This window comes from Marmota marmota, unplaced genomic scaffold (assembly GCF_001458135.2).
Source record: "Marmota marmota marmota unplaced genomic scaffold, marMar, whole genome shotgun sequence".
In the NCBI taxonomy this organism is placed as follows: domain Eukaryota; kingdom Metazoa; phylum Chordata; class Mammalia; order Rodentia; family Sciuridae; genus Marmota; species Marmota marmota.
This window is the reverse complement of record NW_025999999.1, coordinates 12699516-12722716: the sequence shown is the minus strand read 5'-3', so window position 1 is coordinate 12722716 and position 23201 is coordinate 12699516. Positions and strand designations below refer to the sequence as shown.

The following is a 23201-nucleotide window of genomic DNA, read 5'->3' as shown; positions in this document are numbered from 1 at the left end:
CTGCTGGTATTGATGAAGTTCTCTCCTCCACCGCTTTCTGATGACATCAGATCTCTGCCATGTTGGTATCCTATGCGAATGGCAGCATTTTGTTCCCCTTGCCGGGCAACCAAAGCAATGGGTGAGTCCTGACCGGCCCTCAGCAGGACCCAGACCGAGAAGCAGCTTCCGCGGGCTCCTAGCCCTGGGCCAGGGAAGATCCGGGAGCCGGAACTCGGCCGCTCCGTGCTTGGTGTAAGCTCCTAAAAAAAGAACACAATTTGACCAATTAAATTTATGCGTAGAAATTTCACATTTAAATCCATAAGTAAATTAAAATCAAGCAAAATCAGAATGATAATTGTATAAAATAATGATATCATTAGTATCTAAAGACTAAAAAACCAAACACATTATATTTATGTAAAAATGAAAATAAATTTTACATTATTGCTGTTTATATTGTTTATATTGTTTATAATATAAAATTTATTTTCATTTTTACATAAATATAATGTGTTTGGTTTTGAAAAAACAAACCAGTAATGAAAGTAAGGATGAACTTCAATATTGGCAATATCAAATATAATAAAATAGGCAGCTAGGTTACATTTCTGAAATGATTTTACAGTGATCTATACTTTAGAGATCAGAATTTGGCAGTTCATTGTAAAATTTTTTTATATTTATAATCCATGTTTGTACATGCAAGAATCTGTACTTAAATATGAAAAAAATCTATTACACACAGACACACACACACAAAATTTTGTTTGTAATTCAAAAATTTGGAAATAATTTATATGTACCATGTTGAGTAGTGGTTAAATAATTTTAATACCAAGGAATAAAATATCATGTAACATTTGTAGTGTTTTATCAAATATATTTAATGACAGAAAAAAACAATATTGAACTAAATAAAAAGAAACACAGGTTTTTTTTATGTCACCATGTTAATTATAAACAGCAATCACAGAGCCACAGAATAAGAAACTAAATAGAAATCGTGAATGACAGACAGTACTTTACATATTTTGGGTAAAAAAAAGGGAATGGCAATCAGTATCATGATTACTTCTTTTTAGTTAAAACGTCTAAAGCAATTGTGTGAACTGTGTGGCCAGGTGTGGTGGCCCACACCTGTAATTGCAGCTACTCCAGAGGTTAAGCCTATAGCATCAAAAGAAGAAGGCAACTTTTGGAGATCGTGTCTCAAAATTTAAAAAAAAAACAACAACAAAAATGTTCTTATTTAGGTGTTGCTATTAACATGTCTTCTGCCAACACTGGGGAGAGACTTCATGGTATAGGAGAAACAGTGGAAGGGAGATTACTCAAGAAGCATTAGTTCCTGAAAACAAGAAGGAAGTGTGCATCAGGTTTCTCTCCTTTTCTTTCCCATTTATACAAACTGTGTTGACATCTGACCAGGGTGCTCACTAGCCCAGTAGCCAGATGTGCCTTTGTCAGTCTTAGCTGAAGTTGCATCAGACAGTTGATGAGGCTAGGACAGATGGCCTGTCAGTGAGTAACTATCAGAGGAACTCCAGGGGAATTTTTATATTACATGTCTTTTCCCTTTGGGAAAATTGGCAATATTGATGTCTAACTATGTATGTCTTTTTGAAGCTCTCTAGGAAAAAAAAATCATATGTATAATATAACTCATCTTGCTAAATACTTAGTGTTTTCTCTTTTTAATTTAACCCTTCAGTTATCTTCTTATGAAAAAATGTATTTCTCAAATTACAATATTTTGTCTTTTTGGGGGGGATGTATTTTCTCAAATAAGCAATTAATTGATTTACATATTGTACTGAGTCAAGTTCACTTCCTAAAACTGGCATTTGCTAACTTACAATCTTGGGCAATTAACATAAGGTCTTTAAGATAGGTTTTAACAATTTTAACATAGGTGGAAATAGGGCTGGGGCTGTATCTCAGTGGTAGAGTGCTTGCCTAGCATGGGTGAGGCACTGGGTTCGATCCTCAGCACCACATAAAAAATAAAATAAAGTTAAAAAACATATATTAAAAAAAGATGGAGAGGGCTGGGACTGTGGCTCAGTAGTAGCGCACTTGCCTGGCATGTATGAGGCACTGGGTTTGATTCTCAGCACCCCATATAAATAAATAAGTAAAGGTCTATCAACAACTTAAAAAAATATTTAAAAAAAAAGATGGAAATACCTCTTTTTAACAGGAAGGGTGTTCTTGTTTGTAGAAGACAGAAAATTCAACTCAAATTACACAAATGTAATGAGCAATTTGTTATTTTATAAGCATTAAGTACAGTTATTCAAGGACTATGGATCTGACATATTCCTGGATTTACCACATTCTGTGCGTTCACAGTCCTTGGAATGACTCCTTGATGACTGTAGGATGAGAGTTAGCATCTGTTATACAGTCTTCTTCATTCATATGGGGAGAGCATCTACAACTTCCTGTAGCCATCAACAAATGTTCTAAGAGCATCCAGGGCCCACCCTTAGGATACAGCTAAAGTAGCCATGTCTACTATTGATCCACAGCTGTTTCATGAAATAGGAGGATTGAAATGAATTTCAGGGAAGAAATTTCAATGTTCACTGTAACACATCATGAAGTTGTAATGAGATTAAAAAATATATCTAAATCATTTAACAATATACATATTTCCAAGTAGACCCTACTGTAAATAAGTACAGCATTCCTTATATAATTTTGCTTTTGCAAGATTCTGTATAAATTCCTTATAACCCACCACTTCAAATCGAATTTTCCTTCCATGCTTTTCAATATTTAATCTTCAGTTTGATTCCTTTACCCTTATTTAATATCTTTCTTACTGACCCCCAAGCCACCTCTCCTTTGAACTGTCTTTGCTTCTTCGGTAAACTTTGCTGGAATACCCTTCTCTTTCCTGTTTGGGAGTGAAGTTCTATTCATCCTTTGAGTGGTTTAAAAATTTTCAACATTTCATGAAAACAAGTTTTCCTGTTCTAACTTGTTTATATATATATACCTAACCCTGAAATTGAGGGTAAAAAAATAGAGAGAGAGAGGGAGAGAGAGAATTCAAAGGATCAATGAAACACAGAGTTGTACTTTGAAAAGAAGACCCAAATAAACAAAATCAGAGGTGAAAAGGGAGATATTACCAGAGATATTGCTGAAATCCAGAGGATCATTAGGAACAATTTTGAAAATTTATTATATTCCAATACATTGGAAAAATCAAGAATATATTGAAAAGTCTCTTCACATTTACATCCTACCCATTTTGAAGCAAGGAGAGATACTATACCTAAACAAACCACAACAAGCAATAGTAAAAAAAAAAAAAAAAAAACCAAAAACCTTCCAACAAAGAAAACTCTAGACAAGATGAATATTCAGGTGAATTCTATCATAACTTTAAAGAAGAACTAATGTCAATCCTCCTCAAATTATCCATAAAGAAAATGGAGGGAAAATCTCAAAATTCATCCTGTAAAGTCAGTATCATTCTGATATCAAAACTAGAGAAAGACACATAAATAAAAAAAAATTAAGGACTAATATCCCTAATGAACACAGACACAAAGATTTTCATAAAATATTAGCAAGCTACATTAAAAAACACATTAAGAAGATCATATATATGATCAAGTGTGTTTTATCCCAGGGATGCAAGGTTGGTTCAATATAGACAAATTAATAAGTGTAATTTATCACATAAATTAAAATAAGGGCAAGAGTCACATGATCATCTCAGTAGATGCAGAGAAAGCCTTTAACAAAATCCAACACCCATTCGTGTTAAAACATTAACAAAATATAGCACCCATTCATGCAAAGACACTGGAGAAACGAGGGATAGAAAGAACATATCTCAGTATCATAAAGGGTGTATACGTGAAACCCAAAGCCAATGTCATATTGAAGAGAGAAAAAAAGAAAGCATTTCTTTGAAAGTCAAACACAGGTAAGGATGTTCACTTTTATGTTCCTATTTAACACAGTTCTTGAAATTCTAGACAGAGGAATCAGACAAGAGAAGGAAATTAAAAGGATGCTGTTATGATGTACATATGAAGTGTTCCCCCAAAACTCATGAGACAATGCAAAAAATGTTTAGAAATGAAATGATTAAATGAGAAGTGTTATAACCTAATCAGTGGGTTAAATTCCCTGATAGGAATTAACTGGATGGTAACTATAGGCATGTAGGGTGTGACTGAAGAAGGCAGGTCACTGAGGGTGTGCCTTATTTTATCCCTAGTGAACAGATCTTGCTCACTCTCTGCTTCCTGTTACCACATCCTCAGCCGCCTTCCTCCTTTTGCCATGATGTTCTGCTCACCTTAGGCCCAGAGAAGTGGAGTCAGCTGTCTATGCATTCAAACCTCTGAAACTATGAATGCCAAGAAAACCTTTTCTCCTCTAAAAGTATTCTTATCTAGGTCTTTTAATCAGAGTGGTGAAAAAGCTGATGAAAACAGATATAAATAGAAAAAAAAGTAAGTCATCTATTTGTTGATTATATGATTCTATAATTAAAAGATCTAGAAAACTCCAATGGACTTCTAGAGCTGATTTTTAAAAGTCTGTACATTAATATGATACAGTATACAATACCATTCACAATAGCCTCCCTCCAGCCAAAAAAAAACCCACCAAAAAACCATACTTTATATACAAAGTTACGAAAAATTGTGCTGTAAATGGGTAATAATGAGTGTAATGCATTCCACTGTTGTCATGTATGTAAAAAAAAACACCTGGGAATTAATTAACCATGATGGTAAAAGTTCTCCATAGTGAAAATTATAGAACACTAAAGAAATAAATTGAAGAAGAGCTTAAAAGATAAAAAGTATTGGCATCAAACAGACAGGAGGACCAGTGAAACAGAAAAGAAGATACACAGATAATCCACACAAATAGTTATCTAATTCTTGACAAAAGTGCACATAACATACAGTGGAGAAAGGATAGCATTTTTAAGAAATGGTACTTGGAAAAGTGCATATGCATATGTAGAAGAATGAAATTGGATCCCTGTCTTTCATACTGAACATATATCAACTCTACGTGGATCAAAGACATAGGATTTAGATCAGAAACAATGCAACTGCTAGAAGAAAACACAGGGTCAACAATCTATATTAAGGTTCCTAAAGTTCAAAAAATAAAACCAAGAATCAATAAGTGGGATGGTTTCAAATTAAAAAGCTTCTGAACAGCAATAGAAACAAGAGCATAAAGAGAGAGAGCCTACAGAATGTGGGGGAAATCTTTGCTAGTTACTTTTCTGACAGAGCTTAACAGAATTTGTGTGTATCTCAAAAAAACAAATAAAAACAAATAAAACAAACCATAGATGGAAAAATTAACTAAATAGACACTCCTCAACAGAAGAAATACAAATAGCCAATATATACATAAAACCATTCAACAACCTTAACCATCAGGGAAATGTAAATCAAAACTACACTGAGATTTCATCTCACTCCAGTTAGAAGAGCAATCATAAAGAACACAAAGAATAAATGCCTCCAAGCATGTAGGTAAAAGTTACACTTGTGCATTGTTGTTGGGACTGAACATTAGTACAACCACTTTGGAAAGCAGTATGGAAATTTCTCCAAAGACTAGGAATGTACCTACCATTTGATCCTCCTATCTACTCCTTGGTATTTATAGAAAAAAATTAAAATCAGCATACTATAGTGATACATGCATAACAATGTTTATAGCAATGCAATTCACAATAGCCCAGTTATGGAACCAACTTAAGTGTCTTTCAATAGACAGCTGGATTAAAAAAAAAAACTGTGGTATATGTACTCAAGGGAGTTTTACTCAGCCTTAATGAAGAATGAAATTATGTCATTTTCTGGTAAATGGAGATGGAACTGGAGAACATCATGCTAAGTGAAATAAGGCAGACTCAGAAAATCAAGCGTGGAAAGTTTTCTCTCAAACACAGAAGTTGACAAGAAATAAGAAATTTGAAAATAGGAGGTAACCTGTTTTCAAATAGAAAACATGCAAATAGAAAAGTAGATTAGAGTGAAGGGATCAAATGGGAGAAAGGAAAGATGGGAAAGGGGAGGAACTGCAGAATAAAACGGACCGAACTATGCTGTGTACATGTTTGAATATATCATAATTCCATTTTATGTATAACTATAATGTACTAATTAAAAATAGATTAAGGTGGCATCTTTGCCATTAGTACCATGGAAGATGCTGTTTCTGGCATGGCTGTGGCTCTATCTGGGCCTGTGCAGCCACTTGATGTGGCAGCCCTAACCCTTTGGAGACACTAGTGCTGAGCTGGCCCTATCAGTGCTCTGTGGGCAGAACCTGATGTTGTTGGGAACCATTTTCAGCATCCTGTTGATGACAGTCATCCTTATGCATTTTGTGTCTAAAAGCCCATTCAGCATAGGTAACAGCCAAGCAAGCCAGTTTTGCCACAAGTTTTGGGGAACAGAATAAGTTGTGTTGTGTATGGGTCAATGGAGAAGTTGGAGTCAGAACTTTTCTACTTCGAAATGACCTTTGGTCTGAAAGTTGGTAAAAACTAAATGATTTAGAGAGCTGGGGTTGTGGCTGAGTGGTTAGAACACTTGCCTAGCATGTGGGTTTTATTCTCAGCACTGCATATATAAATCAATAAAATAAAGCTCCACTGACAACTAAAAAAAGAATATTAAGAAAAATAAATGATTAAGAAAAAAATCTTCTAGCATTGATTATGTTCCCTAACATCATAATGCAAATAATTTGCTGCTGAGTCTGCTTTCTGTGTTTCTTGTTATGTCTGACAATACTTGTTAAAAGACCTGAAGCTCCAAGTTTCAGTGTAAAGATGGAGAGCTCTAAGAACCACACTGAGAAGGATAATCATTAATGCATGAAATATTAATAAGAGGAAGGATTAACCTGTAGACATTCCCTGCATTACAGCCATTTGGTCCCAGCAGATTAAGAATCACACACATTTTTTATTATACTGAGTTGACTGAGAATATCCTGGTTGCAAAGCAGAGTCCACAATGGGGAACTTGGACCCCAGTCTTTACCCACATCCAGCTCTGTAGGTGGGTGCTCCACTGAAGTCAGGCTCACATCAGGTAGGCTGGTTACCATGTGTACCCTTGGTCTGGAAGGCTCTGGGGTTAGAACAGAGATGTTGTTCGTTGGCCCATTAAGAAAGGAACACCAGCCTCTTCAGACACATTGATCTCCTTTGTACAGTACTTGTCTTTCGAGCCCTTGGCAAAACTTGTGGTAGATTTTCAAAATGGGAACCTAAGAGACTCAACAGAAACCTCTTATCAGTCTAGGAGTGTTGGGCTCAACCAACAAGTGCATTTCCACTGTGTGAGCTGGTGTGTGTTTACACAAATTTAATCTCAGTTTTGAAAATACTGCTATTAGTTTTCACTGCTAGTGAACTGGATTTTTGAACCCTATTGAAATGATAGTACATACCTATAGAGTGGTTATTAGTATTTATTTTAAAGGAGCTAGATTTAATTTTGTTATTAAATCGAAATGCTTATTTTGTGCTCTATTTAGCACAGCACAGCTATTTTTCTTCTTTTCTTTTTTTTCTTTTCAGTAACCTGCACTTAATGTGAAATAACTGTTGAGCGATACATCGGTAAGTATTTGGTCTAAGGATTTTGTTTGTGATCTAATAACATTAGGCCATTAACATTGTTCTGTAATTTTGGGCAAAGAGTCAATTAAAGGGAAAGCAAAATCCTAAAAAAATATATAGATTAGGGCTGGGGATATGGCTCAAGTGGTAGCGCGCTCGCCTGGCGTGTGTGCAGCCTGGGTTCGATCCTCAGCACCACATACAAAGATGTTGTGTCCGCTGAAAACTAGAGAATAAATATTAAAAAAAAATCTCTCTCTCTCTGTCTCTCTCTCTCTCTCTCTTTAAAAAAAATATAGATTAATATAAGAAAGACCAATAGAATAGAGAAAGGAGATCAGGAAGAGGGAGGAAGAAAGGTATAGGGTAGTACTAGTGATTGAAGTGGAGCAAATTATGTTATATGCATTTATGAATATGTCAAAATGACCTTGAAAAATATGTATATATTTTATTATGTGTCAATATAAAAATTAGAAGAAAAATCTCCTTTGTATAATGGTAATAATAATGATCTCTAGTGGCAATCAGTATTGTTTATGTGCCAGGCACAACCTTAAGCAATGTACATATGTAATTTGACTTATTCACATTACAAAAGCATTGCTATCTTTGTTGCACAAACGTGGAAACCTAGGTTTTAAGGAATAGATGTTTCTCTCGCTCACAGTATTTCCAAGTGTCAGTGGCTTCTGCCTGGCTTAATAATAGTAGCCGCAGACCTTCACTCAAGACAGTTTTCAAATCCAGAAAGCCTCATATTCTTTAATATTATTGAAGATCCCAAAGAGCTCTGATTATATGGTTTACATATCTATTGATTTTCAGTGTATATTAAACCTGAGAATTTTTTAAAAACCCACTAATTTACAGTAGCAAATAAACCTGCATATTTATTTTGAAAATAAATATTCTTTTAGAAAAATAGAAAAAGACATATGGCACTGTTTTTGCATTTTTGTGAACCCTTAATATCTGGTATCAGAGAAGACACCTGAATTCTCACAGCTGCTCTGAACGGCACTCCTTGCATCACACTTCATTTGGTGATGGAAAATCCCTCTTTCAGGTTTGGGAATCAGTTTTTAAGGCAAATACGACCTGAGTCAAATAATGAGGATACTTTTGATCTTGAGGATCTGGAAATGGGTCTTCAGGACACTAGGGGCTCCTGGATAATTTACCACTATTGTTGAGAGGCAGTCAACAAAACAAATAACCACAATGAGAAAAGAACTTTTAGCAACTGTAAAAATTGGAATTTATGTATTTACATTCTTAATAATTCTGTGTAGTATATATGTATGACGTGTGTGTTTGTATGTACGCATTTAGTCAAAGAAGTCTTATAGGAATCCCACAGTAAACCCTGTGAATTTCAAATCATTGACTATTATTACAAATAACAAGAAAGACTCTAAATATGTAACAGTTGAGAATTATCAATGGAAATATAAACAGGATTTATAAGTAAAAAGTGAACAATGTTTCTCCCTAGCGTCACCTTCTATTATCTTTACCACAAGTTAGATATTTCTAAAATACCTATCAGGAGTCAGACAGTGTGCTTTTCAAGAATGCGTATTTCACTATCAAAATGTAAGGATTCCGTTTTCTTAGGGTCACCTTTACCTGATTTTAGCATGACATAACCAGCTGTAATAGAAGAAACTAATCATCTTAATACATCAGCACTTGGTGTTTAGAACAACTGATATGTCATGCAAATGAGATAATCAGAGATTTGGACTCTAAAAATCCATTGAATTGTTTCCTTAGAGGAAATAGCCTCTGGTGGAAGGCAAAGGTTCCTTTTGTTGTAAACTACAAGAGAAATAAGAATGAACAGAGTCAAGTGAAAAGTAAAATGCTTTTTAAAAATGCATCTGTCTTCTCTGAGCTACAATCATAGAAAATGTTCAAGACGAAAAGTATTCAGAAATAGAAAGGGAGACCTCCCTGTTGAATGGGAGCAGAGATTGCCTTGCTTTCTCAGACTGGGATACTGTCTCTCTGACACAGAGAAAGGTCAGATTTCAAATTGAGAGATGTAGGGATAATTGCATATGGAAGACCCTTGTTAGAATGCACTCAATGATGAAGCATGAAAAAAAAAAAAAAGACACAGGGGATACAGAGAGGGAACTGGTGACCTCCTGAACTGTGGTCACTCTGCCTAAGTCATTGGTGAGTGCAGAATCCTACTGAATAAGAAAATAATATTTCAGAATTTTGACGGATTCATAGGGAACGTTTTATCTAAGATTACCAGAGTGTGTGCATTAGGCCGGAGAGTGTGGTTAGGTAAGACGGAGGATATTTTAACACTGGCTGTTTTTAAGTGTTCCAGTAGTTTGTTATAAGGAATGTAGACATTAATAGAAAATTCCTACTTTCATTAACACAAACTGAGGTTCAACTATGATGTAAATAGAATAAAAATCATTAAAAAGTCCAATAGCGTGCTCACATTATTTTCATTCATTGTCCGTAGTGAAGTTACAAATATGATCTAATTGCACAGACTCTCATAAAACAACACATAGTCTTTGTCCTTCATACTAAAAGTTGTAAAAAGCCTAAGGGTCAAACATACTAAACACTGTACAGTACAGTTGTTTTGATTTATTACAGTAGCTGAATCAATTGCCTAAAACTTCAGCAGCCAGCAGAAATCTGAGAAATGTCCACGTATATATTTATTCCATAGGCTGAAATTTCTCTCTGCATATACTAAGTACCCCTTGATGATATTTGCCGAAGTACATAACTGCAAGCTTTTTACTTGTCACAGTTCCTACCCAAGGACACTTTTTAAGCTCAGTGAATACTGTGGTGGTACCAGTATCTCTAAGCCAATTGTGGCCTCTTAAAGTTTATCATGTAAGAAAGTACTTTGTGTTATGGTTTAATAAGCTCAGTTAGCTCCAATGATGTATCTTCTTTCTTTGGCAATCAAAGATAATTTCCGTGATTTCAGATTCATGTAAATTTCATGTTTTTATATTGCTTTTGCTTGAGTCTCTGTTGTTTGAGCCACATACTGTCGATTTAACACAAACCCGATTTTTCCTTACCTTCCTCATGGAAATGTATCAGATGTTTTCTGCCACTGTTCTCTTAGTCCACTATAGAAGCAGCAAATGTAAAACAGGCCTGATTACCACGCTGCTATAGGGCCATTCCACATTGTGTTGATAAATCATGAAGACACAAACCATTTGTCAAAAATACATTTAATTGAATCAAATTTACTTTGCATGCAGGGGGTACTGGATTCTCATCTAGTTTTCACTCAATAATTTATCAAACTCTGATTTGTCTGAAATGTAATAAAAACAATCCATAATCAAATTAAACAAAAATTTCTGTACCTTGGAAGAGTACATTGAATGAAATGTATAGCTCATCATATCATACCACTATTACTTGGATTTCAAAATTAAGAGTTTGGTGGTGAATTTTGAAGTAAACATAATCATTTCAATTTAATGTAATTTTATAAATTGGTCTTGATTTTGAAATCAAGTGGGTATTCTTTACTTTTTCCCACTTTTCCACTTTGCTACCAGCTCATGCCTCTTTTCTGTATGGGATGAGGAGAAAATGATGCTAATTTCATGTGACAGAGGTATTGGCCTCTCTCTTAGTCCTAACTGAACTCAGGGACCTTAGAAATAATGACCTCTAGTCCATCAATGAAACACTAGTGTGCACAGGAATGGACAAGGCTTGCCACCTATGAAACCTAATAACTCTCTTCATTTTCTAGAAAAAGTAATTGTGCTTCTAGGTTGGCTCCACAGTTTAGCTATTGTGAATTGTGCTGCTATAAACACTGATAGGATGAATGGATAAAAAAATGTGGCATATATACACAATGGAATTTTATTCAGCAATAAAAGAGAATAAAATCATGGCATTTGCAGGTAAATGAATGGCATTGGAGAAGATAATGCTAAGTGAAGTTAGCCAGTCCCCCAGAAAAACCAAATACCAAATGGTTTCTCTGATATAAGGATGCTGACTCATAGTGGGGTAGGGAGGGAGAGCATGGGAGGAATAGATGAATTCTAGACAGAGCAGAGAGGTGGGAGGGAAAGGGAGGAGGCAGGGGAATAGCAAGGATGGTGGAATGTGATAGACATCATTATCCAAAGTACATTTATGCAGATACAAATTGATGTCAACATACTTTATATATAACCAGAGATATGAAAATTTGTGCTGGATAAGTGTAATAAGAATTGTAATGCATTCCTCTGTCATTTATTTATTTTTAAATCTATAAAAATAATTAAAAGAAAAAAAGAAAAAGAAAAAGTACTTGTGCTGTTTTGAAAACTAATAGTAGTTTGAGAGACAGCTATACATTTAGTTCTGGTGAGTTGGTGTGTTTTCTCATCCCCAGCCAAAGATGTCTCAGCAAGTTAGGGGGCTCACTACAATATGGGGACTCAATGTGTAGTACCTAAGACTTGGCTCTTCTATTTTGAATCATTCTTCCATCACTGTCTAGCTGTGTGAATGTAGGTGGATTGTGTCTCTGTTTTTTTTTTTTTTTTTCAGTATTCTCATATAACACTGATCATGATAAAGTCTATATCTTATAATTTGAGGGAGAAGTTAATTACAGAATCATGTGCCTTACTCATAGTAGACACTCACTAGGAGGCACTGAGTGTAGTTCTACCAGATTAAGTCATTTAGTAAAAAATAAATAAATAAATTGAATCACCTTCTATTTCCTTCAACTCCTTTAAACTGGAATAAATGGGGCTTTCTACTCCTGCTTATTTTCCTAAGTAATTTCAGAAATATTCCAGAGCAGTCAGCATTTATTTAGCTCTTCGTGATGACTAGCAGTTCACAGGGTCTGTAAAGATTCTTGATCACTAGTTGCATTTGTGCTGTTATTGATCTGGATATAAATGTGTTAAAAAAAATGTCTGCCTTCTTGACCTCATCTTCCTGCCACGTTAGCTCTATCCTATGGACCTCAGGCATCTTTCAGTCTTTGCAGTAGACCTCAGTTACCAGATTCAGTTTATAAATCCTGGTCTACTTGACCATGCCTCTGACACTCTACTTGATTTTGTCATTGACTTCTGCAAAGATAATCCTCTCCTTACGTCATTGGCATTGGTTGGCTTCTTATGGCAAATATATGGATGACCCAGAGCCACAGTAATTCTACCTTAGAGAAATATCTTTTGTTGAGAATCTTGCTGGCTCTTCTGCATTAGAACTTCATGAGTAATAGGACATACCTGAAACTCTTCTGTGTGCCACATACTTTTGGATGTATCTTGTGCATTACTAGGTATCTGGAGAAACAGCTATTCAGCCCTGCATTTTCTGTTGATCCAGACAATGTTTCTTCCCATTGGCCCTGGGCCAAAGTCGTGGCATCCTAGCTTGCTTTTTAAGTTAAGCCAGTATGTAGTCATTAAATAAAGAATGCTAAATTCTGTTTTGATTCTTGATAAGGCTTTTTATTTTTAGGCTGGATTGGCAAGAGTAGGATGATGGCATCTGTAAAATAACTTCTGGGAATCCTTTTTTTCATGTTCTCTTTTTTTTTTCTCTATGCCACAAAATCTCATTATCAATGAAAATTTCATATGCCATAGAATCTTTGTGCTACAAAGATTAGATTCATTGTTCTGTACATCTTGCAGTGTGGGTCTGCTGTTGATAAATTATTTCAGTGTTTTTATTTCTGAAATGTTTTCTATTTCACGGTTTATATGAGTTTTTATTTAAGTATAAGTCATATGCAATAAAATGCATTTATTTCAAGTGTGCATTTGGGTACTTTTGGTGTGGATAAACACCCACAAGCCATCACTGTCAGCAAAATGGCATATGTTTTCATCATCCCCTAATTTATCAATGTTCTATTTTAATAAATCTCTCTCTCATTCCTCCTTGTCCTTCCAGACAACCTTAATCTTCTTTCTGTCACTGAAGATTACTTTGTATTTTCAAGAATTCCATGCAAAAGGAATCAAAAACTATGGACTCTTCTTGTCTGACTTCTTTAGCTCAGCATGATTATTTTGAAATCCATCCAAGTTGTTGACTATGTCTGTAGTACATTCATATCATTAGTGAGGAGCATCCTATTATTTCCATGGTAAGGATATATCACAATTCAGTCATTCTTTCAACTGATAGTGGAATTTTTGTTATTTGTCAACTTTATAATTGAGCTTTATATAAATGTTTTGTAGAAAAAATAAAATAAAATCTTACATAGGCTTTTGCTTGTATTTGGTAAACACAAAGTTGTTGATGACTACTGAGTTTTATGGAAAGTATATGTTTATCTGTGTGTTGGGGGTGACTAGGGGTTAAAACCAGGGACACTGTATCACTTAGCCACATCCCCATCCCTTTTCATTTTTTTTTAATTTTTTTTTTATTTTGAGACAAGGTCTTACTAAGTTGCCAAGGCTGACCTCAGACTTATGATCTTCCTGTCTCAGACTCTTGGGTCTCTGGAATGACAGGTATCTGCCACCAAGGTTCATCTATGTTTACTTTTTAATGAATATGCCAAACTGTATTTCAAGTTGTTATGCCATTTTACATCCAGAACATGAGTGTGTGAGTTCCATTTGTACCAATTCTTTGCCAATACTTGTTTTGATTAATCTTTTTAATGTACATCATTATATCTATAATCACCCTATGTGTCTATAACATCAGAACATCTTTCTCCTATCTACCTGTAATTTAGTACTCATTGATCAAACATCCTCCAACCCTCCCTCCTCCTACTCTTTCCAGTCTCTGGGAACCACTATTTTACCCTCAACATTGATGAGATTGATTTATTTTACATTATGCATACATAAGTGAAACCATGTATTCCTCTTTCTATGCGTGCTAAATTTCACTTAATGTAATGTCCTTTAGTTTGTCTATATTGTCACATATGACAAGATTTCATCTCTTTTTTGTGGCTTAATATGCCTAATTTTTAAAAGTAACATTGCATAGAATATGTCCTATTTCACTGTTTTCGAAAGTATAGTAATTTTAACAACCGGATAAGAATCACATGGGGAATTAATAAAGATACATATTCCTTGGACATAAGTTCACTGATTCAAGAAGTCAGATTATGACCCAGTATGAATCAGACTTAAATAAACACCTCAGTTTATTCCAATTTGTGTTTCAGGGTCAAACTGAGAAACACATACACACACATATATACACATGTAGACACACACACACACACACATATATATATATATATATATATATATATATATACACACACACACATATATAGGTATATACTCACACATCCATATACTTATATTTTTATAAATTTCATACATTACATATTTATTTCTCATACATATATGGCTTATTGCATACCCATACATTATATGTATGTATCTATACATACAAACATATATATATATATATAAAATAAATAAGTAGACAGCTCTCTAAAACAGTTTGTCTCTCTTTTCCAAGACAGACATATAGGTATAGATAATGAAGTCCTTGATATAGATACATATACATATAGCTACAGAGAAACTAATACTGTGAATAAGCATAAATTATCCAAGCAAATGACTAATTAAGTGTTCATATACCTATTTTCACTACAGTCATATGTTCTGTAATTTTACATCAAAGCTTTTATATTAAGATAATTTATTCTTTACAAACCATATTTATGTTCCATGTTTTTCATGTGACCTTTGCAGATTAAAATTCCATGATATGTGGAAACTGGAAACAAACTATATTAAGTGACTTATCTATAGGATGTAGGACTCTGAGACCAGAAGCTTTTGTTTCTGCTACAGAACAGTACCTTAAATTGTCTCAAATCATTGCAGAACTTGAAATTTCTCCTAAAGCATTATTTTACTCCTAGGCCAGAGGGCGTCTAAAACATTGGAACTGAAGGTTCTCAGAAAATCTCTATGTCATCAGTATATCCTGTTTCATGAGATCTCCAGCCAAAAGAGCTAGTCCAGTTTAGAGCCAGCTTATGTAAGTTTCCTTGTTTTTTGTTTGTTTGTTTGTTTGTTTTTTTACTGAGGATAATGTTGTTCTGATGATAAAATAATCTTTTTAGGATAACAGTTCTGAGTTGAATAAGTTGATTTCTGAGGAGGCACAGTGCAGACCTTTGGGACAGCTAGGGAAGACCAGACCCTCCTGCTCAAAGAAATCTTAGAGATATACTGGTCCTACCCCTATATTGATTGATAAGGCACAGATTCCAGAGGTAAAGGGAGTCCTAACAAAAAGCATATCTGTAGCAATTTAGTCAAAGCTAGGGACCACATGCAAGTCTTTGAAAAGTATGTGGAAAGAACACCAGGATGGAAGTCAAATGGACCTGCCTTTGAATTATTCCTCTGCTACTTACAAGCTCTTTTACCTTGAACAAAACTTAAATGATCTGAAACTCAGTTTCATTGTCTGTAAATGTGAATGATGCATATGTAATTGGGTGGGGGAGTCTTCCTTAAAAATATATAATAGCTTTTTGAAGGAACTAGCTTAAGAGTTATAAGAAAATTAGTGAATGAATCATCTTATCTACTTATAGAATCTCTTTGGAGTTAAGGTTGTTCTCATTAGATCTAGTACCAAAATGCAGTTTCTCTTTAGATAATGCAGTGTTCTCAAAGCAGTAGCCTATTGCACATGATTTTAAATCAGACTGGTGCCATGTGGCAAGCCATAGCCATCAATGCAGAGCTCATCCTAATGTCCCCAGCAGCCTAGACCTTGGCTTTCAGAGGACAGGTCCTGGCTGGAGTTTCTGCACCCTTTTGTAGAGATGAGACTTATGCAGAGTCAAATTGAGCTTGGGCTGCAGGGTCTTGTTCCTTCTCCAGAACAAGTGTCCACTATATTAGGACTTATCTAGTCCCCATTTATAGAATTCAAGAAGGATCATATGCTGCAACAATGAGGTTTCATCTGTTGAAAACAAAGATGATAATGATAATGGAAATAATAGAATGAGGAGGGTCAAACTCAAGGCTGACACTGGTGCACTTCTCTCAGGACTTTGGAGAACTGAGTGGTACATTTCTTTCAGTCACAGTGAATGGCAGATAGTCCCTTATTCTCTTTCCAAGGACCTCTTAACTGTAAAACAAAATTCTTAAGACAGTAAATGAAATTTGCCTTATAATATCAAATATTACTCTCCAAAAATAGTTATTTTGTTGTGCCCTCAAAAATATGTACTTTATCATTATGGGTTTTTTTTGGCTTGTTTAGGTATTAATAGAATAATCTACTATTAAAAGAGTTTGCTCACTATCACTAAGGGTTAGAACTGGAAGAAATTCCAAATTTGATGGTGACTTTTATCTAATTCTTTAACAAGGCTAAAAAGTCAGAGAAGGTAGATACTAATATAAACAGGAAAAGAAAGAGAGAGAGAAAAAAAAAACCTAGAGAGAAGAATGATCTGTTTCCTCTTCCCCTTAAGACCTTTGAAGCCATACTGTATATTTCAGGCATCTGGTTCAGAGAAGATGGAGTCAGAGACCAAGGCACAGGTCTGGTGTTTGTCATAAAGGCAGAACCACACTGGTCACTGGTGTGCAGGACCATACCTGTGGAAACAAACTAAGGCTTGTGAACACAAGAGTGTGGCCCTAAGGTTTTATATCTGGGTATTCACTGGGAGATCTATAAGTGTCTTACACTACATCAGCTAAAAATGGAAGAACAACAACTTGTAATAACCCAGAGACCTTTTTCTTTCTTCTGTTGATAAAGGTTTTAGAGGAAAAAAAAATGTTTTCCACCACTTCCCTTTATTTTGATAGATAGATATAGACAGGTGTGTGCATGTATATTTGTGTATGGTGTGAGTGTGTGTGTGAGTGTTGGTATGGGGAATTCCAAGGCTTATTTGTGACTGGGACTAGGGAACATTTGAGTCAACATTACCTAAATGTGAGCTCCATAATCAATTCACTACACTGCCCCCAGTTCTTAGTGCACTTCTTGATCTATAGCATATGCTCAATAGATATTTACTGAAGAAATTAATAAGTAACATTAGACTTTATTTCTTGTCTCCTGTAGGTTAACCTTGTCTCTCCATCCAAAGCAAGCTCTGTGAGAATAGGAAATATAGTAATAATGTCAGGTACCATTTATTGAGTACTTACGCCTGGTAACTGGCCTTATGGAATGCACATCACATGCAAATGGGGTCCTTTCTCCCTTTTGGCTGGTGAAGAAATAGTTCAAAGAGGCAAACTTGCTGAGGTCACACAGCACATCACAGCAGAGCAATCCAAAGCCCACATTACTAGCCACCATGGAAGCCTGATACCTCTACTCATGGGATGCTGAGGAAGACATTTAACCTTTGTGTGAACCAACATGGTAGGACTGGCTTAGTGAAACACCTGAGCAGAGCTTCTTTCCCACCCATTTCCTTTTTTCTGGAACATTCCAAGCACACCTTGACTAGTTGTTTCCTCAAAAGGAGTAGAAACATATATGGTTTGACTAGTATAGGCAAAATCAGTGTTCATAAAAAGTCTGAGCTGCCTGTACTGTGTGGGTTTGGTACTCTGTCCATGAAGCACTCACCTTTCAAGCTGAGGAGATAAGGGCTAAGGGCCTCAACAGGCTCCTTGGGTTCAGAAACCCTAGAATCAGTGTCTACTATTACTGTTTCCTTGGGTACTTTGGGGTCAGTGAGTGAGAGAGCCCCTACCTGGGCAGTTTCCTAAGAAACATTTGTTTCTGGCCATAATATTGAATGCTTCTGAGATTACTTAATCTTTTTCAAGGATCTGATCTCTTTTGACCAATTCTTCGTTACAGGATAGTTTATCTAGAATAATAATAGTGGAAAAGGGTCCAGATCAGTTTGGATGCTGGTTTTCAGGTTTTGTCTGTCATATCTATTTCCTATTTGATGGATTACATGACAATATTGATTTTTTATTGAGTACTTACCCTACATCAACATTTGGCTAAATAAATTTATATGTGTTCTCATTTATGTATCATATAATTATACAAGGTTACTACTATTCTTTTTACAATTCACATTTGAAAAACTAAGGCTGAAAGAGTGAAAATTCTTTGTCTACTATCATACATGGAGGCAGTTTTCTATGTGGTATTACTAAAACCAGGCAAGTAACGCTAAGCATGTTCTTCTAATGTTCACCATTTAACTAAAATCTCCATGAAATTTAAGTACGTAAAAAAAGTTAAAAATAGTAGAATTTTTTTGTTCACTTTCAGTTGGTTGTGTTTTATTTGTTTATTTGCTTTTTTAATGGACTATTTGAGAAGCCTGAACAAATGCAGAAGTTCTTGATAAATTCAAATACCAGAGAATTTGCTAGTTTTTTTTATATTTGCTTTTCTTTATTTTGCTCAACTTTTCTTTAAAAGAATGATAACTAGAGTCTCTGATTCTGTGACTAAATTTTTGTTTATTTATAATGATTTCTTTTTCTACTAGCATATTATAGACCTCAGATATTTTTATTTTAGCAAAAATTTATGACAATGAAGTAGTAATCATTACATTAATTCTGTTTCTCTTGAAGGAATGGATAAACTTTGAGACTTGAGAAGTTTTGCCAAATTTTGCATAGTTTGTCACAGGATATCCTAAAGGTTCATTATCCTTTATTTTGCTGTCTTATCAGTGGCCACCCCAGATATCTCTAATTTAGGGAAGTAATCTATTAAGCTATTTATAATGATCAGTTGATAACATATAGCTTCAGAGGTGTTTGGATTTAAAAGCAAGTCTGTATGGAGACAGGAAAAATGTTTACCTTAAAGAAGTGCATTTTAAGCCATAATTTTTGCATTAGTCAGCATTTTCCAGAGATAAAGATCCAATAGGCAGTCAGTTTAAATTGACTCAGATGATCACAGAGGCTAAAGAGAGATGATGGTATAATTCACAGCCTGAGTCTGAGTCCAAAACCGAGAGAGGGCCAGTGTGCCTACCTGAAGATAATCAGGCAGAGTTCTTTCTTGTTGGGTGTTTATTCTATTCAGACCTTCAAGGAATTGTTTGAGGTTTACCCACATTGGGGAGGAAAATCTGCTTTATTTAGTAGGTAGGTTCAAATATTCATCAGAAAAACCCTGAGACACACCTAGAATTAACACTTAACCACATAACTGGGCACCCCATGGTCCATGTAAGTTAACATGTCAAATTAATCATCACAATATTTTAAGTCAAATTATTAATGGCTCTCATTTTCAATATGTTCATTATTGCCAGCATTTAATCATCATCTTAACCCAATCAAGCAGGTTGATTCCATTTCACTTTTAAAAAATTTACAACCAAAAATAAACAAAACCACAGCCTTTTGAATTTCAGAGAGGTTCATTAGTTTGTCCCATTGGACACATTTTTAAAAGGCCAACAACAATGCAGTAAGATGAGGTTGAAAGAACATAAAGTGGGATTTTCCCAGCATCCTCTGTACAATTAATTGTATTACCTTCCTAGATATCATGAGTGTTTACTTGGTTATTAAAGAGAGAGGGTAAACACATTCTGAACCCTGACTTTTCCTGAGGAAGGAAGTCTCAAGTCAGTCAAGGAGTCTTTGTGACCATCTTTGCTTGCATGTAATTAGCACCCACTTCTCCATTGCATTCAGTAGGGAGATCTTAGGAAGTAGGAAAAAGAATGAGATATTCTACTCAAGGATAGAAGGGAATATTTTTATAAAATAAATGATTTGTACCAAGTGCCATGCTAGGAATGTTCAGACAAATATAGTTCAATCAATCAATAAATAATTGTGATTCTTATTGCCTTGATCAGAGTTTGATGTGTAAATACTGTTTGGAGGATCAGTTAGATGGACAACACAACCTTGACTCAGTCCTTTTCTAAAGCATTAACATTCAAGGAGCCGCATGACCTTGACCACACAGCAGAGGGTGTTAGAGGAGCTGCCCTGAGCTTGCCCACTTTCAGGGTCTTCAGAAGCTGCCAACTCTAGGAGTAAACATGTTTCTGCCTTGTTTCTTGGATGATAGCTTTTAAAGCAATTTCTAGCAATTTCTCAAGGCACTGTTTGTAGTTGTCAGAAGGATTGTCCTCTTGCCCTAGTGATGTGCGATCACATGATTCTAAGTTCTATCATTTCCACTCCCACAAAAATGTGAGGTGAGAAGGAACATGACATGCCCAGGCTATTTTCAATGACCCCTGAGATTTTTGGGTCATTCATCTGTTTCAGAAGATGAACCCCCTAAATGAGAACATGAAATTTAAATGTCTCTAATTGGGATGGTGAGGACCACATGGCTATAAGGGCCACTAGTGTAAAAAGTCACACGAGCAGCACAATGTTGCCTCAGTGCCACTGTGACTTGGAGCCCCAGATTCCCACAGTTTGAACACCGAGTCAAATTTAATGTTTCTCCCTGACAGATTTAAAGTCCAAAAGGACTTGAGGAAAGAGCATCTGACAAGCCTGAGGATTAACAGTGTTCTAAGGGAAGTGAGTGAAAACATTTCAGCAGAATAGCATTTAACAGGCTGAAACACATAAATTTATCAGCAAACTTTACTCTCCACGTACGTGAAATCAGGCAAGGCTTTTTAATGCCATTTTGAATTATGCACTCTGTAACACAGATATATCAACTGTTCCTCATTTGTTAGCCAATCATTTGGAAGACAAGGATGGATTATATTTTTATGTCAATCTGCTTCTGATTCCGTAGTTAGGGTGATATATTGTCAGGCATCACATCAAACATGAGCTGTAAGAAGAGTGAGTGCAAACGATTTTCCATTATGCCTATGGAGATATAATTGGTACTACTGACAATGTTCTGGATTATATTGTGTTTTTCCCATTAGTTAAGAATCCAAACATATTTTTCTTTTTCCTATCTCATCTATCTTGTGCATTTTTAAATGATTTCTAAGGAAAATCTATGCTAGTTACAATTTCCTTATATGTATGTAAGTTGTATTTTTGAAAGAATTAATTGGATATAAGTCATCCAGCCTAAAGATTACTTGCATCATCTAAGGTCATCTTCTCAAAAGTTGTATGTGTTAAGTAATATCATCCCTATTTTACAGACAATGAAGTTAAGTTTCAAGAGTTAAGTTACATACACAAGGAGCCCAGGTAAAATGTGGCCAGAATGGACTGCAAACTTGCATCTGACTGTGGAGGGTGTGTACTTGTGCACTTAATATGTCCATTTCTCCAGTTGTTGTAAACGTCAGCTTTCATTTTTTGAAAACTTTTATGTGCAAGAACCACATGAGTTTTGCATAACACCAGCCTAAAATTGAAACATGAGTCAAGCCCTCCATTACTATATTATTTCCTCTTATCTTTTCAACATTGACCTTCCAAAGATTTTTTAAAAATTGATCATTTTTCTGATTGAGTGGCAAGGAGAATTATTATCTTTGTACTAAATTTATCCTGAAACATCGGCCACTGTTAAAAGCAAAAGAATGTAATTGCAGAGCCCCTGTTTTCTGTTTTTCTCATAATTTGCATCATTTAGGAAGTGCTTTGATAAATAAAAGAAGAATCCTCTGCACACACACCTCTGTGTTTTACCCACCCCACTCTGCTATGCCCCAGGGAACACTGGTATTTCCACATGTAAAACCTGATCTATTTTATTGTCTCTGTTAAAAGCAGACACTCAGCTCTTCATAGTGATGGGACAGTCTTAACATAGGAGCACTCATTATTTTCTCTGCCTCACCTCTGCTCCTCTCAACAAAGTGAAATATATTTCTGATTTAGTACAATAAGGTGCATTTTGACTTTTTCTCAAGAAACTATTTTTTTTCTCTAAGAAACAAAACAAATAAACCTCCTGCTTTGTTTTGACACCTTATTAAATACCACGAAATCTGAACTTTTCCTATATGCTCTTTGCCTTAACTATTGTTGGTCCAGGGCATCATTATTCCCCTTCCTTACCCTCATGCTGCATTGCCCTTTTACATATTACAATTTGATTTAAAAGGAGGATTTCAAGGAAGTTCTAGACCCCAAGTATTACTAAAATTTAGGTGCTGATTTTGCTTGTGCATATGATGAAGGCCTGTTCCTTGCAGCAACTAACTCAGGTCCTTGGACACAGGTTCCCCTACACCCATTAACATGTGGTTTTAAACTAAGCACTTGTGGTCCAGATCATAGTGGTAAGAGTATGAGTTTTTGAATTAGACAAATCTGGGTTTATATTCTGGAACCAGCAATAAAACAGCCCTTTAGCTTTAGCGAAATTCTGAATGCTTTTTCAACTTCAAAATCCACGAGATATAGAGATGGTTATTATTTCTATTTTGTACAGTTGTAATGAGCCTTAATTTACATATACACCCATCTCGGGAGCTGGTACAGGAAGGCTTCCCAAATAGCAGCTCTTGTCATACCATCACTGTTTTTATTAGTGATGAAAATGCTGTTCTAAAGTGGCTGATATTTTTGTTCTTTCAGGATACCAGTCAGCACCAACTTTTCATCTAGCTCTGTATAATCCATTCTTTCCTTTATTTCTCCCATATTGT

At 35.3% G+C, this 23201-nt stretch overlaps 1 long non-coding RNA gene across 38 annotated transcripts in view; it reads left to right on the top strand.

The window, feature by feature from the left end:
* LOC107149875 overlaps positions 1 to 23201 on the top strand; it is a 528547-nt gene that overhangs the window by 115810 nt on the left and 389536 nt on the right. For 37 of the 38 annotated variants that reach the window (XR_007349161.1, XR_007349163.1, XR_007349165.1 and 34 more), the window contains one exon: positions 7583 to 7624. This is a non-coding gene — a long non-coding RNA (uncharacterized LOC107149875). Of the gene's footprint in view, positions 1 to 7582; positions 7625 to 21740; positions 21838 to 23201 lie in introns of all 38 variants that reach the window. The other variant, XR_007349149.1, reaches the window with a different exon arrangement.